The sequence below is a fragment of the Eupeodes corollae genome, chromosome 2, assembly GCF_945859685.1.
Source record: "Eupeodes corollae chromosome 2, idEupCoro1.1, whole genome shotgun sequence".
In the NCBI taxonomy this organism is placed as follows: domain Eukaryota; kingdom Metazoa; phylum Arthropoda; class Insecta; order Diptera; family Syrphidae; genus Eupeodes; species Eupeodes corollae.
Window position 1 is genome coordinate 137,712,968 of NC_079148.1, and position 15,239 is coordinate 137,728,206.

The window sequence follows — 15,239 nt, forward strand, 5'->3', positions numbered from 1 at the left end:
AGCAAACTTATAGCTGCATGCTCTGCTATTCGCCTCAAAGCTTCGTCGCAGTTGACTATTAACAACATTGGCCACTCCGTATTCTTAGGTCTTTAGAATCAATTCCGAAGCACAGAAGCACCATCTTCCAACTGCGATTAGGCAGAGAATTCCATATTTCTATATCTTCCAGATCATTCTGGGAAGTTAGGGCATTCCGGGAAGATGAGTTATCAATCAATCATTGTAGCGTGTTCCAGGCGGAACTTTTGGCGATAAAGGAAATTTTGGCCTGGCTTAAAAAAACGTTGTATTAACATCTGATATCCGAATTTTCTCAGATAGTCAGGCCGCTTTCAAATCTCTGGACTCTGTCTCTACAAATTCTATAACGGTTCATTACTGTAGATCATCTCTTATTGAATTGGCACAACAGTTAAATATTAACCTTTGCTGGGTGCCAGGCCATAGAGACATTCCAGAAAATTGTAAGGCAGATGAACTCGCCAGAAATGGTACAGTACAACCCATCCTTCGAAGCTTGGCAAGTACTGGCATACCAATCGCTACTTGTAGAAGAAGGCAAACACCAGGTGGAACAACATCACCACGTGTAAGGTCACAAAAAACATCTGGCCAACACTAGATTTAAAGCGATCAAGGTGCTTGCTATCTCTAAGCAGATCGCATACAAGCTCCATAATAAATGGCATAACCGGGTTTTGTCTAATAAAAAGCACGCCACGCGGCTAGGCGTATTCTCAAATGACCTAGGCAGAAGCTGTATGAACGAGAAAGAGGAGGAAACAACTCTTTACCTTTTCTGTACAATCCCTGTTCAAGCTCAAAAATGCAAGAATTACCTAGGGGAATTCTTCTTTAACGAATTAAATCATATCAGCATAATCAGTCCTTCATATTTCGTAAAGGACTCAAACTAGTTTCATTGAGCTTATGAGGAAGCCTCAACTCAAGAGTCATGGGCCATTAAACTGGCCTATGTGTATCCGATTCCATCATGGACACTGGACAGCCACTTTAAGCAAACCTAATCATGCATCGGTATTCCATTTGTTAACTTTCAGTTTTACCTCAAGTTATTGGAATAATGCTCAGCTTAGTACTTAGCCACCTTCTGAGTGTATAAGCCTTGAAAAAGGAAGTTTAGTTTGTCATTTTCAAGAAAAATCAGGGAGCTGGGATTCTTAGACTAAGATTTCGTTAAACCCGAACGAAACAAAAGCTTTTTTCAGAATTTTCTGGAAGTTGAAAACTTAAGTAAATGTCACTGTCTTCTAATTACTGTATAAAATGGAGTCCAGAAGTAAATCTATCTAAATCCGAGGTTATGGTGTTCAGAAATGGTGGAAGGTTATCTAGTCAATCAAATTGGACATTAAATGGAGAAAGAATTCGAATTTTCTCCAAATATACTAAGGAGTTTTACTTTTACCAAAGATGTCGTTTGCAAAGCACGTAGAAAAGAGAAGCACACACATAAATTGGACATGGCAATGCTTTCTAGGAAAAAGAAATATCAACTTAAAAACCAAATGGAAACTATTTCAGGCGGTTTGTAGAGCTATTCAAACCTACGGTGCTCAGATCTGGGGCTTTGGAATGTTCGAAGAAGTGGGTAAACTTCAACGCTATTTTTTCAAACGAATTTTAAAATTGCCTACATTCACTCCAAACTGCTCTTTGGCAGTGGAAACTGGGCGGATTACGGACATTACTATACCCTTGATCTTCGCCTCAGACAACAATATTCGATGCAGTGTATCAAAATTACCGCATCAGCTAACAAAAATACTTTTGAGGGAAAAATTGTCCTGGGTAAAGGAATTGAACAATCTTGGATATTGTTTTGGATTGGGTTGGGATGAGAGATATATTTCTCAAACAAGATCACAAGATCACCTGGATTTTTAAAGCAAGATGGGATTTAATCAAGCTTAATGGAAACGGATTTGGCCAAAACGAATCATGTACTATGTGCAGCTTAAGGGACGAAAAAAACATCCAGCACTTCTTGGGCAAATGTCCGGGTTTAAAGAAATTTATGGTGGCCTTTCTTGGGAAAGTTTGGTTAACAGAAACGAAAATACATCACCAGTTTTAAAGGACCTCCGAATTTTATCACTGTAGCCTTAACATACCGAATGAACTAGTGAGCGAATATAACCAGTAAAAAATGTTTACCAAATTCAAAACAAATAATTGTTAATATATGTACGTAAATTCAACTACCCGACAGACGCCCGACATTTGTCAATGTCGTAAGTTTTTCATTTTTAACTAAAAAAGAAACTTAACATCTTATTTGAAAATGTTAACTTCTAGATATTACTTTTGTTTCGGAATTTTTAGCAGCTCCAAAATAATAAATACATCTCATTTTTTGTATTGAAATACGTTTTTAATGCAATTTAATTTAAAGATTTGAAAACAATGTTAGGATTTTGTTCTTAAACAGGACTCTTCATCCAGATGAAGTTTGTGAAGAACCGCCACCACTGCTGCCACTTCCACCGCTAGAGCTGCTACCGCTGCCACCACCGCCGCCGCCAGATGACGAAGAACCTGAAGGAAGTTGTATTAGAGCAAAAACAAATAATATTTTAATTCGTTAGTTTAGTTACCTTGCATGGCAAAAGATTTTGAATCAACATCAGCTGTCATGGATGCCTCGGAAACCTAAGAGAAGGAAGAGTACTTCTATTTTACCTCGAACCAAAAGGATTTTTAAAAAGTTGCTTACCGAAGCACCAATCAGCATACAAACGACCAAAAGTAAGACAATTGCTTTTCCCATGATATTGACTTCTAGTTGAACACTTTAGAAAACTATGATATTCGAAGCTATCCATTTCGAGCTTTTATACTTGTTGGTTGATTATTAAAAAGAATAAATGTTAGATTTATTAATAGAGTTGACAAAGCGTGAAGTTTAAGTTATTTATTAGGCTAATTTTTGTCAATTTTATAGGTGTCAATTGATTGAAAATACATTTTAATGGTCTTTTGATACTGATTCCAAATCGACATGTCTTTTGTTCCACATTCTTTTGTTTGTGTGTTTAAAGGTTTTTATATTAAGTGGTTATGAATAATTATAATAAGTATAATTGATTTTTAAACTGAAAACGATAGCTACCAAAATTATTCAAACAAGAAAAACATTTCAATGTGAATGTATCTAGTCATTACGATGAGATTTCAAAAATAATTTATAGTTCATTTTTGTTTCCAGAATTTTAAGATTGAGTATCCTCAATCGTTTTTTCTCGTATTTCCCAAACACGGGTGAAATGTAGGTGTGTTTTTTATTGAGCTTGCCAATCCAAGTTTCATCCAGTAGAAAAAAAAAACTTTGAAAGGTACCCCAAATATGTTTGATTTGAGAACAATTAAGTGGTGATTCTCATCGGCTTTGTTGATCTTTCTGATGATTAAATGAAAACAATTTTCATCTGATTTTTCCCAACGTTTCGACGGTGATTGCCGTCTTCTTCAGGGGATGTCTTTATTCACATAAATGATAAGAGTGTTTATTAAATAGATACGAATATTATGTAAAGCTTTCAAGTATGACTTACATTGATTTAAATATTACAAAAACATTAAAACAAAAAATAATTTAAACAATTAAAACAATTAAAATTTAAAGCGCTTCCGACTTTGACGACTTGTCACTGTTAAATGTAAACTGTTGAATTGTTTTTGTCTGAAACTAAGGAACAGTAAACGGCGGATATGTTTTGAGTGTCTTGTTTGCGGTTCATATTATTTTTGTTATTTATTATGTGAAGTGTTTCTAATGTATAGCGTTTGGATGTATGTTTCTCCGTTGCAAGAATTTGGACTCCTTCAAAGTCTGGTTGATGTCCTGTTTCGATGGTGTGGCATGCTAGTGCTGTCTTTTCCGGGTTTTTTAGGCGAATGTCTAAACAAAAGATCCAGTTCACCGTAGAGAAGGAAGAAAGTGAGTCAATAACATTCCTAGACGTTAAAATCTATCGGGAAAACGACCGTCTGTCTTTCGACTGGTATCAGAAGGATACGGCATCTGGAAGACTTGTCAATTTCCGATCTAATCAAGCCAAACACATACGTATGAACACAGCTTCCAATCTCATGAGCTGTTAGAAACTTGATACTTCGTCAAAAACATCAAGTTTCTTCCGGAAACAAGTTGGAAGAGAAGAATGGTGTTTATAAAAGTGTTGTGTATGTTCCCAAACTCTCGGAAAATTTCAAAGAAGTTGTCGCCAAAAACAACTCTGACGTGAACTTAGCATATAAGTCAAACCAGACAGTTGCATCTTTATTTACATGCCTAAAGACGAAAACGGACAAGGATCGCCGCTCAGACGTAGTTTACAAAATAAACTGCAAAGGAAAACCGGACGAACCATGCAATCTCTGCTACATTGGCACAACTAAACAACTCCTTCGACAAAGAATGGCTAACCATAAATCAGACATTCGCCTAAAAAACCCGGAAAAGACAGCACTAGCATGCCACACCATCGAAACAGGACATCAACCAGACTTTGAAGGAGTCCAAATTCTTGCAACGGAGAAACATACATCCAAACGCTATACATTAGAAACACTTCACATAATAAATAACAAAAATAATATGAACCGCAAACAAGACACTCAAAACATATCCGCCGTTTACTGTTCCTTAGTTTCAGACAAAAACAATTCAACAGTTTACATTTAACAGTGACAAGTCTTCAAAGTCGGAAGCGCTTTAAATTTTAATTGTTTTAATTGTTTAAATTATTTTTTGTTTTAATGTTTTTGTAATATTTAAATCAATGTAAGTCATACTTGAAAGCTTTACATAATATTCGTATCTATTTAATAAACACTCTTATCATTTATGTGAATAAAGACATCCCCTGAAGAAGACGGCAATCACCGTCGAAACGTTGGGAAAAATCAGATAAAAATTGTTTTCATTTAATCATCAAAAAGATCAACAAAGCCGATGAGAATCACCACTTAATTGTTCTCAAATCAAACATAAACATCAACTTGGTCAAAATTATAAATCGGTACCCCAAATAGAAAAATATAATGATATGAATAACTGATAAACGAAAAGTGGCATTTTTTCAATCACCAAAAATAACTTGCATCAAAAGGACACTGATGTGACACTAATTTGAGGCATCTTTTTGTTCAAATATATACAAAAAAGAGGCTGGGATGCGACCCACACTAATAACTTCCCATCCCGTCTGTCGATTTGTCTTGCTTAAAAGTTTGTCTATATTATGTACTCGTATCAATTTTTACCAAATTTGCGTACTATTTTTTATGAACAAACGGACTGTTGGATTTTTATATAAAAATTACTGAATATCGGAAGCAATATTTTCTGCGAAATAAAATAAGTTTGAAGCCAATATTTCTAATTTTTGAAAAGCTATTTGAGTCGAAAGTAAATTTTTACCAAGTTTTAGTATTGTTTCTTTTTAAAGTTTTATTTTTTGTAAAAAAAACTGTCAATTCGATTTTTTTCAAAATTTTATCGAATATTGAAAATAATATTTCTTATAAGATAAAACTAGTTTGAAGCCATTATCTCAAGTTTTTGAAAAGATATTTGAGTCGAAAATCAGTTTTTACCAACTTTTGTTAATTTTTTTTAGGTTTTTAATTTTTTTATAAAAACTGTCAATTCGAAGTAAATTTAACCCAATATCCCAAAGTTTGCAAAAGATATTTGAGTCGAAAATCAAATTTTAGCAACTTTTATTAATTTTTTTAGATTTTTATTTATTGTAAAAAAAACTGTCTATTTGATTTTTCTCAACATTTTTCAGAATGTTGAAAACAATATTCCTTATGAGATAAAATAAGTTTGAAGCCTAAATTTCAAGTTATTGAAAAGATATTTGTATCGATATTCAATTTTTACCAACTTTGAGTTATGTTTTTTTTCGATTTGTATTTTTTATAAAAAAAACTGTCAATTCGATTTTTTCAAAATTGTATCAAAAATTGAAAACAATATTTTTTATAAGATAAAATTAGTTTGAAGCCAATATTTCAAATTTTTGACAAGATATTTGAGTCGAAAATCAGTTTTTACCAACTTTTATACATTTTTTTTTTGATTTGTATTTTTTATAAAAAAACTGTCAATTCGATTTTTCTCAAAATTTTATGAGATCTCAAAAACATTAATTTCGTTGCACAAAATTGTTTTGAAGACGAAATCGTATTTTAGTCGTAAAATTTTGGAGTTGACAATTTTTTTTTTCAGTTTTTTTGATTTATAAAAAACCGTCAAATTGATTTTTTTCAAAAAATATATTTCTTTGATATCACGATACAATTTATTATATACAATTTAATTTCATTCTCTAGCGTCATTGGTTCGCAAGATATTTAGGGTTAACCAAAATGTTTACCTTTTTTTTAAACTGCTATGGTAAAAAAACCACCTACGCAATTTTCTTGAGAGCCCTTTCTGCATCTTTCTGCCTTATTATCTGTATAACAAAATTTATTTTAAATCGATATCTCTTCTGGTTCTTAAGCTATGGACGACGATAAAAACGTCGTGAACGTATGGACGTACGGAAGTACGAACGTACGTACACACGCACGCATAGACATCTTAATAAAAATCTTTTATTTCGACTCTAGGGACCTTAAAACGTCGAGAAATGTCAAAATGACAAATCGGATCCATTACAATAACTTCCTATGAGCAGTTAATAAGGTTAAATAACAGTCCGCAGAAAACCAGGGGTCTGATTATGCAATTCGCGACAAATAGTTTTGCTAGCGAGTTTGCCATTTTTCAATAATTGCTTTTGCTTTCGCCTTCTTCGTTTTGGATTCGACCAATTAACGAATTTGAAGGCGAATTTGAAATGTCACAATGTTTGTTGTCGAGTTGAAATCCGACAGCTTTTTTTTCGCGGATTCACAGGCGAAAGTGTTTATTATTTTTCACAGTTCGATTTCGTGGAGCAAAAATTTGTGGAACGCTGTCAAACCAAAAGTGTCAAATCAATGGAATATAGGTAGAACTATTTTCACTTCGCTGTGAATTCGTTAATATGGAAATACAATGCGAGTCGAATTTTAAAGGTCGATTTGAATACAATCCGCCCGAACTTCATAATTAGGCCCCAGGGTCTAGTGACATTCAATTCTCAACCATTTCTGTGTGCGATTTATTTCAAGGATGACGGGGGCCTGAAGTTTGTATGCCGAATCATGATAGAAATTACTCTTGGAATATTTGCCAATTCTTCGGAATAGGCAGTACAGCTGAAATAATTGTAGGTTGCAAAGTCGGGGATTGATCCCAAGACATCTGGCTTGACAAACTAATGCATGTTTTTCTTCGTCTGAATCACAATTTCTCTTTATAAGTTAACGTTCTAAAACTTCAGAATTTGTCAGATTTACCAATAAAATCCAGCTGTCAAAATATTCAGTGATATTTGATATATGTTTTTACAGTTCAAGTACTCTAATTTTGAACAACAAAACTTTTAACGCTTTGCATTTAATAAGTTGGTATAACTTTGGCAATTTTCAACCAATTGGCTTAAAATTTTACATATATCTTGGAAATTATATTCCCTTTACATGTAAAAGGATACTTTTTTATATTGCATAGTTAATTTGCATTTTTCTGATGATTTTGATGCTAGTATAAAACTTAGTATAGACACAAAATTTCTTAGATCATTAGCATTAAAAAATTACAAAAGTAGCTAGTCCGAAAGTTGTCTCTTTTAAAAAATTGATATTATTACTGGAATGCTGTACAGAAGTTATTCTGAAATAAATGGCTTCAAAAATGATTTTAAACTATCACTGATATTTATTAAACAAAATTTTCTCTAACCACCATGAGGAACTACAAACCACCGAAGTAAAAGAAATCCATAAAGTCCTTATTTTTTGGCTTCTAGGGTGTACTAACCTCTTTGGTATCGAAGAAGGCGCACAATTTGGATTCGGAGCCGATCGTCTTAATTTCGTGTCGCTAGGGGTTCGACCCGGATTATTATAAAGGGTGTCCCAAAATTAACGCAAGATTTGAATTTGCCGCCATTTGTGCAGTGAAGTATTGGCAACTCTGAAAAAAAAGCAATTTGACAGCTAACAGTATAGGGTTGTTCAAAATGGAGCGTTACACGATAGAACAACGTGTCTTCATTATTAAAGAATATTTCAAAAATAGTGAAAGCTTGGCAGCTGCAGTTCGAAAATTTCATACAAAAAATGGTCGGAATAGTGTTTTAACTTCGTCAACTGTGAAGAGATTAATTGAAAAATTCATGGAGACTGGATCCGTTGGAGACGCCAAACACACTCGTCGTCCAAAAACAAGCCGTTCAAATGTGAATGTCGATCAGTGTCTTCATGCTTACAAAATTTAATTAACACAGCAATTGAAGCCTGATGACCATGGACAGAGAAGAATGGATTATTGAACATCAACAAATGGACCCTGATTTTTCGAGGAAAATGTGTTATTCCATACATAACCCTATCCTATGTACTTTACGAGTCAATAAAAATATAACTATCAAAAGACTAAAAACGGCGTTTTCTATTTAATTCAAATCTTGCGTTAATTTTGGGACACCCTTTACTTTTATGGGTCTAGGCAAATATGAAATTGTGTCGTGAGTTTTATAAGCATTGCCCGTTTTCAGTCGAAAATGCTATTCTTTCTGATTTTAGCTTTAGGTTGTAGAACTTCAAATTTCTCATTTTTTTATTATCATATTTATTACATCTTAAGATAATATTTAAAGCTTAGAAGTTCTTAATACTGTGCGTTTTTTGGTATTCCATAATATATAGTACAGTGAGAAATTGCCAACAAACCGATCCGCAGCAGCCAAATTTTTGTATTTAAAAATTGTTACAACTGAAAGAAGATCTGTCAGAAATCAGAATAATAATAAACAAACACACAAACAGAAGAAAATTTTGTGGAAATCAAAAGTAAAAATTAACTTAGCAAAAAAAAAACTGACTAAAACTAATAAAATGGACAATTTTCAAGAAGAAATGTTAAGAAAACATCTGGAAATTGAGATTCTATAAAAAAAAGTTTAATAATTGCAGCCTTGACATAAAATAGAAACTTCAAGAAGGGGGTTTGTTCGTAGACTACTACATTAACATGTGGTGTTGAAGCGAGCTTGAAACTCTTCTCAATCCTTTATATAACTTATCGAGTTGAAATGAGCTTGGTTAGACTCGATTCCGGTCGGGGATCGGAGTCGATTCAAAATTTGTGAAGAAAAACCTGTGTGGATGAGTTGGCCTTACAGATAATGCATTATGGTCTGTTTTTTTTTATATAATAAGCACACTCAAGGGGATATTACTACCATTATTATGCAGAGGCACAGTGAAGAGGAGAGAGGATTTAAAAGGAAAGAGGAGAGAGGATTTAAAAGGAAATGTCGGTGCACATTGGTTTTGAATTCCTGGATATTGCAATGACTAGGAAAGACAGAGTGTGGTAAGGCATTCCACATTCGCATAGTACGGCTAAAGAACGTATCTCTGTATTTGACAGTACGGCCGAAGTTGGGCTCAAGGGTATACTGATGAGCATTCCTAGAAGCGCGAGCATTATGGTTGAACTGTTTAAGGGAAGGAATGCAACTGACTATTTCACTAGAGCATAAGCCGTTAAAATAACGGTAAAAAAGGGTCAGACAAGAGACCTTTCGACGATGTTCAAGCGAAGTAAATGAACTTATGATGATATTATCATCTAACAATTTAAATGCTCTAGGTTCAATACTATCCAAGAGGCTTAAGTAAGTTGCAGGAGCACCAGCCCAGAGATGGGAGTTATACTCAAGCTTTGGACGTATGTAAGTCTTGTAGATAACAGCCAGATCAGAAGGTTTGTAATATTTCTTGCATCGCTTAAGGAAACCCAAACACCTTGCGGCGCCATCGCGTATGTGATCATTCCACAAGAGGTGGTTGGTGACACACATACCGAGAATATCGAGGTGTTCAGTCTCATTGATGCAAGTGCCATCCTAGGATAATGGCAAAGAGGTATATCACGCTTTAACGATACAATACGATGGGTTTTCGAAGCATTAGATTCCACGCGGTTTTTTAATCCCCATTGAACAATGCTGTTTAGGTCGGAATTTAATGAGCTTATCATATTTTGTCGTTGCAGTTCCACATCCGAAGAAGAGGGGTGTGAATCTGAAAACGAATATGAAAAGCTAAGAGTACTATCGTCAGCGAAACAATGTATTGGATTAGATGTTGCAGACAGGAGATCATTAATAAAAATGAGAAAGAGTGTTGGAGATAGAACAGAGCCCTGGGGCACACCAGAATTTATTTTGTATTTTTCAGACTTGAATCAATCCAATACTACTTATATAGAACGATCCGAGAGGTAATTACTGATCCAATAAAGCAGGGATTCATGAAAACTGAAAGCACGCATTTTCAATAAGAGAGCAAGATGATAGACTTTATCAAATGCCTTTGAAATATCAAGTGCAATAATCTTACTTTCTCCAAAACTATGTAAAGATTTGTTCCACTGTTCGGTGAGATGAACCGTGAGATCACCACTGGACCTATTGCTACGAAAGCCGTATTGCCGGTCATTAAGAAGCTTTCGATCTTCAAGATATTTCTTGAGCTGATAATTAATCAGCGTTTCCATGAGCTTAGAAAAGGAGGGACGTAAGTACAATCGGTCGGTAATTAGAGGGTGAAGAAGATTCGCCTTTTCTGGGAATAGGCTGGACAAATGCCGTTTTCCATCCGCTCGGATCGAGACCTGAGGAGTAGGACAGATGAAAAAGCTTACGCAGGGGTTTTGCCAGCGTTTAAGAGAACACCTCTTCAAAACAATAGCAGGGATACCATCCGGGCCAGTGAATTTATGTGTATTTAGATCTCTTAGGACTCTTGCCACAGTACAAGTGCGAAAAAGGATCGGTCCCATAGAATCACTAAATAACTCAAGTACAGGCAAAGTCATGACACTCATTGGCAGCGTAGAATTGGCGGCGAACTGCCTAGCAAAGAGAATAGCTGTCTCTAAAGAGCTAACAAAAGGAGTGTCATTGAAAACGAGCGTAGGAACCGAAGAAGAGGAAGAATTCCTCATGTTTTTTTACAAATGACCAACAATTTGTACTGCTGTAATTTTTGGTCATGTAAAAATTTGGTCCGTCGAATATGGGCGTTGCAGGCCTTCCTAGCTTGTTTGAACTTTTTCCGGCTTTCCTCAATACTTTCTTAAGCCTAATAATCCTTTACAGCTCGCATCGAACCATGCGTTTTCCTTGGGTCTGATACTTTTAACCCTGTTCGGTATAAAAGTTCTCATTCCCAGGAGAATTAAACTTGTGATCATATTACCGCTGGCGTCAACGTCACTATCGAGGAAGCATAGTGACCAGTTAAAGATCCGGAAGTAATTATTGAAACCATCCCAGTTGGCTTTCTCGTATTGCCAAACGGTTCTCTTATTAGCTCTTTCTTTAACTGAACAGTTTTGACACGAGAAATTTGCTGATATAACACAATGGTCAGATGTGCCTAGGGGAGATAGAACACTAACAGTATGCTTATCAGGGTCAGAGGTAAAAAACAAGTCAAGAGTGTTTTCTGCTCGACGTTCAACGTCCAATATTCGGGTGGGCTTAGGTGGTTCAACACAGCAAAGATTTCTGCACACAAATCGGGTGTTGTCTGGCCTGAATGTTGAAGCCATGAAGAATTGTGTACATCGAAATTGCCCTTAACAACGATTTCAGCGCCAAGATAGGACGAAACAATTCATTGAAAGGAATCAGACAAAGCATCAAATTCACGAGAAGTTGATACTCTGTCTAAATGTGGGCTTGGATAAAGGGAGCAGTAGTGAATGATTTGCTTATTTACGGAGAATTTAAACCACATATAATTAAAAAGAAATTGGTGCAAAGAATATTTTGTGGTAAGAGCTGATAAGCAACATTGTTTGCATGTTTGTTTACAAAAAATAAAGTTTTGTTTAGTCGAATTAAAAAATAATTACAGGTGGAGTAGGTATAGCTTATTTGTATATGGTGCTAAACTAATCAGTTCTTCACTGTTTAACACTGTTTAAAAGTGCTGTGAAACTTAAACATTTTTAAATCTTCTTGTGCGGTGGAAAAACCAAAAATGATTTATTTAATCTAAACTGAGATAAACCTTTAGTGGAAACATAGCAAAACTTAATTATCTTTTCTATTGTTTTCCCTTGCAAAATAAGCCCAGTTAGTCCATTTTCATTAACAAAACTAAATAATATCAACAATAACAGATTGATTTTTTCGCCAATGGAAAACACATGATTCCAAATGCACAACTATTCAACGAACACAGCCATCGAGTTACAAATGCAATATCAATCGTACCAACAATCACATAAGATCCGTTCGAGTTTCGTATAAATGTCAAAAACCTATCCCTTGTAAGATTCTACTCTAACTTTTATCATATTATTAGTATTCATAATATGGATATCGTTTTTGTTATTCGTGTCAAATCCTACTATACTTTGGATAGAGTTTCCAATAAAACACGGGTACTTTAATGTTACTTTTTGATATCCCTTGATGTTGAATAACACGTTTTTTCTGGCCTATCAAATAAAAGTAGATTCTGACATGAGACAACTGCAGCTTGATTAAAATGTAGTCTATAAATATGCAACTAACTCAAAAATTAAAAATAAACCTGTTTTTTTTTTTGTATTTCAATACTTTTTTACTGCGATTTTATTTAAAAACTTTGAATATAATGAATCTATTTTGTCCTTTATCCAGATCTTAACCAGATGAAGTTTGTGAACCACCACTGCTGCTGCCGCTACTACCACTGCTACTGCCACCACTGCTGCCGCTGCCTCCAGAAGAACCAGAAGACCCAGAGGAAGAAGAACCTGGTATAAAATAGTTTAAGGAATTTCATACAAGTTTAACATTTGAACTTGTTTGTTATGAGTTACCTTGCATTGCGAATGATTTTGGACCAGATTCAGTTACCATTAATGGTTCGGAAACCTATATTTGATAAAAAGAGTATTACAAATGCAACTATAGGCTTTTTTAAAAACTTTACCGAAGCACCAATCAGCATGCAAACTACCAGAAGTAAGATAATTATTTTTCCCATGGTATTGACTTTAAGTTGAACACCTCAGAAATGTATGATATTGAAAAGTATTTATTTGACGCTTTTATAGTAGTTGGTCCAGTTCCAAAAATGTATTACCATTTATTAAAAGAATTAACAAAGTGTGAAGTGTTAAAATTATTTTGGCCAATTTTTGGCAGTTTAATGGATGTCAATTATTTATTAATACATTTTAATAACCTATTGAAACTCATCTCAAATCGACATCACTTATGTTGATATTTTTAACTTCCCATAGGAAGTTATTGTAATGGGTCCGATTTCTCAAATTGAAAATTTTGACATTTCTTGACGTTTCAAGGTCCCTAGAGTCGAAATAAAAGATTTTTAGAAAGATGTCTGTGCGTTCGTACGTCCGTACGTTCGCTACGTTTTTTCGTCGGCCATAGCTCAAGAACCAGAAGAGATATCGACTTCAAATAAATTTTGCTATAAAGATAATAAGCCAGAAAGATGCAGAAAGGGCTCTCAAGAAAATTGCCATAGCAGCTTAAAAAAAGGGTGAACATTTTCGTTAACCCTAAATATCTTACGAACCGAAAACGCTAGAGGCTTGAATTAAATTTTATATAATATATTGTAACGTGATATCAAAAAAGTATATTTAAAAAAAAAAAATTGACGGATTTTTTATGTATCAAAAAAACTGAAAAAAAGTTTGTCACCTTCAAAATTTTACGACTGAAATATGATTTCATCTCCAAAACAATTTTGTGCAACGAAGAATAATGTTTTTGACATCTATTAAAATTTTTATAAAAATCGAATTGACAATTTTTTTATAAAAAATAAAAATCTAAAAAAAACATTACTCAAAGTTCTCAAAAATTAAATATCGATTCAAATATGAAATATCAAAAACTTGAAATTTAGGCTTCAAACTTATTTTATCTTATAAGAAATATTGTTTTTAACATTCTGAAAAATGTTGAGAAAAATCGAATTGACAGTTTTTTTCCAAAAACAAAATTAACAAAAGTTGTTAAAAATTGATTTTCGACTCAAATATCTTTTCAAAAATTTAAAATATTGGCTTTAATTTACTTTTATCTTTCAAAAAATATTGTTGTCCACATTCAGTAAAATTTTGAAAAAAAAATCGAATTGACAGTTTTTTTACAAAAAATTAACAAAAGTTGGTAAAAATTGATTTTCGACTCAAATATCTTTTTTAAAAATTTGAGATAATAGCTTCTAACTAATTTTTATTTATAAAAATATTGTTTTCAGCATTTGGACAAAATTTGGGAAAATCGAGTTGACAGTTTTTTTTACAAAAAATGAAAACCTAAAAAAATGTATAAAAGTTGGTAAACATTGATTTTCGACTCAAATATCTTTTCAAAATATTGAGATATTGGATTTAATTTACTTTTATCTTTCAAGAAATATTGTTGTCAACATTCAGTAAAATTTTGAAAAAAAATCGAATTGACAATTTTTTTACAAAAAAAAATGTATAAAAGTTGGTAAAAATTGATTTTCGACTCAAATATCTTTTAAAAATTGTAGATGTTGGCTTTAAACTACTTTTATCTTTCAAGAAATATTGTTGTCAACATTCAGTAAAATTTTGAAAAATGGAATTGTCAGTTTTAGTACAAAAAATTAACAAAAGTAGGTAAAAAATGATTTTCGACTCAAATATCTTTTCAAAAATTTGAGATAATAGCTTCGAACTAATTTTTACATATAAAAAATATTGGTTTCAACATTTGGACAAATTTTGAGAAAAATGGAATTGACAGTTTTTTTACAAACAATAAAAACCTCAAAAAAAAAACAATACTAAAACTTGGTAAAAATTTACTTTCGGCTCAAAAAGCTTTTCAAAAATTAAAAATATTGGCTTCAAACTTATTTTATTTCACAGAAAATATTGTTTTCGATGTTCAGTAATTTTAATATAAAAATCCAAAAGTCCGTTTTTTCATAAAAATTAAAATCTACAAAAAATAGTACGCAAAACAAACTTTTAAGCAAGACAAATCGACAGACGGGATGGGAAGTTATCAGTGTGGGTCGCATCCCAG

The 15,239-nt window shown here is 33.3% G+C and overlaps 2 long non-coding RNA genes across 2 annotated transcripts; both read right to left on the reverse strand.

Moving 5' to 3' along the window:
• Positions 1 to 2,412: 2,412 nt before the first annotated feature.
• Positions 2,413 to 2,840, reverse strand: LOC129944360 (uncharacterized). The gene is made up of 3 exons (XR_008781421.1): positions 2,741 to 2,840; positions 2,622 to 2,676; positions 2,413 to 2,562 (listed from the first exon to the last, which is right to left on the reverse strand). It is a non-coding gene; the product is annotated as an uncharacterized LOC129944360 (long non-coding RNA).
• A 9,947-nt stretch (positions 2,841 to 12,787) lies between these two features.
• On the reverse strand, positions 12,788 to 13,215 carry LOC129944516 (uncharacterized). Its single transcript, XR_008781456.1, has 3 exons — positions 13,132 to 13,215; positions 13,019 to 13,073; positions 12,788 to 12,952 (listed from the first exon to the last, which is right to left on the reverse strand). It is a non-coding gene; the product is annotated as an uncharacterized LOC129944516 (long non-coding RNA).
• Between the last annotated feature and the right edge of the window lie 2,024 nt (positions 13,216 to 15,239).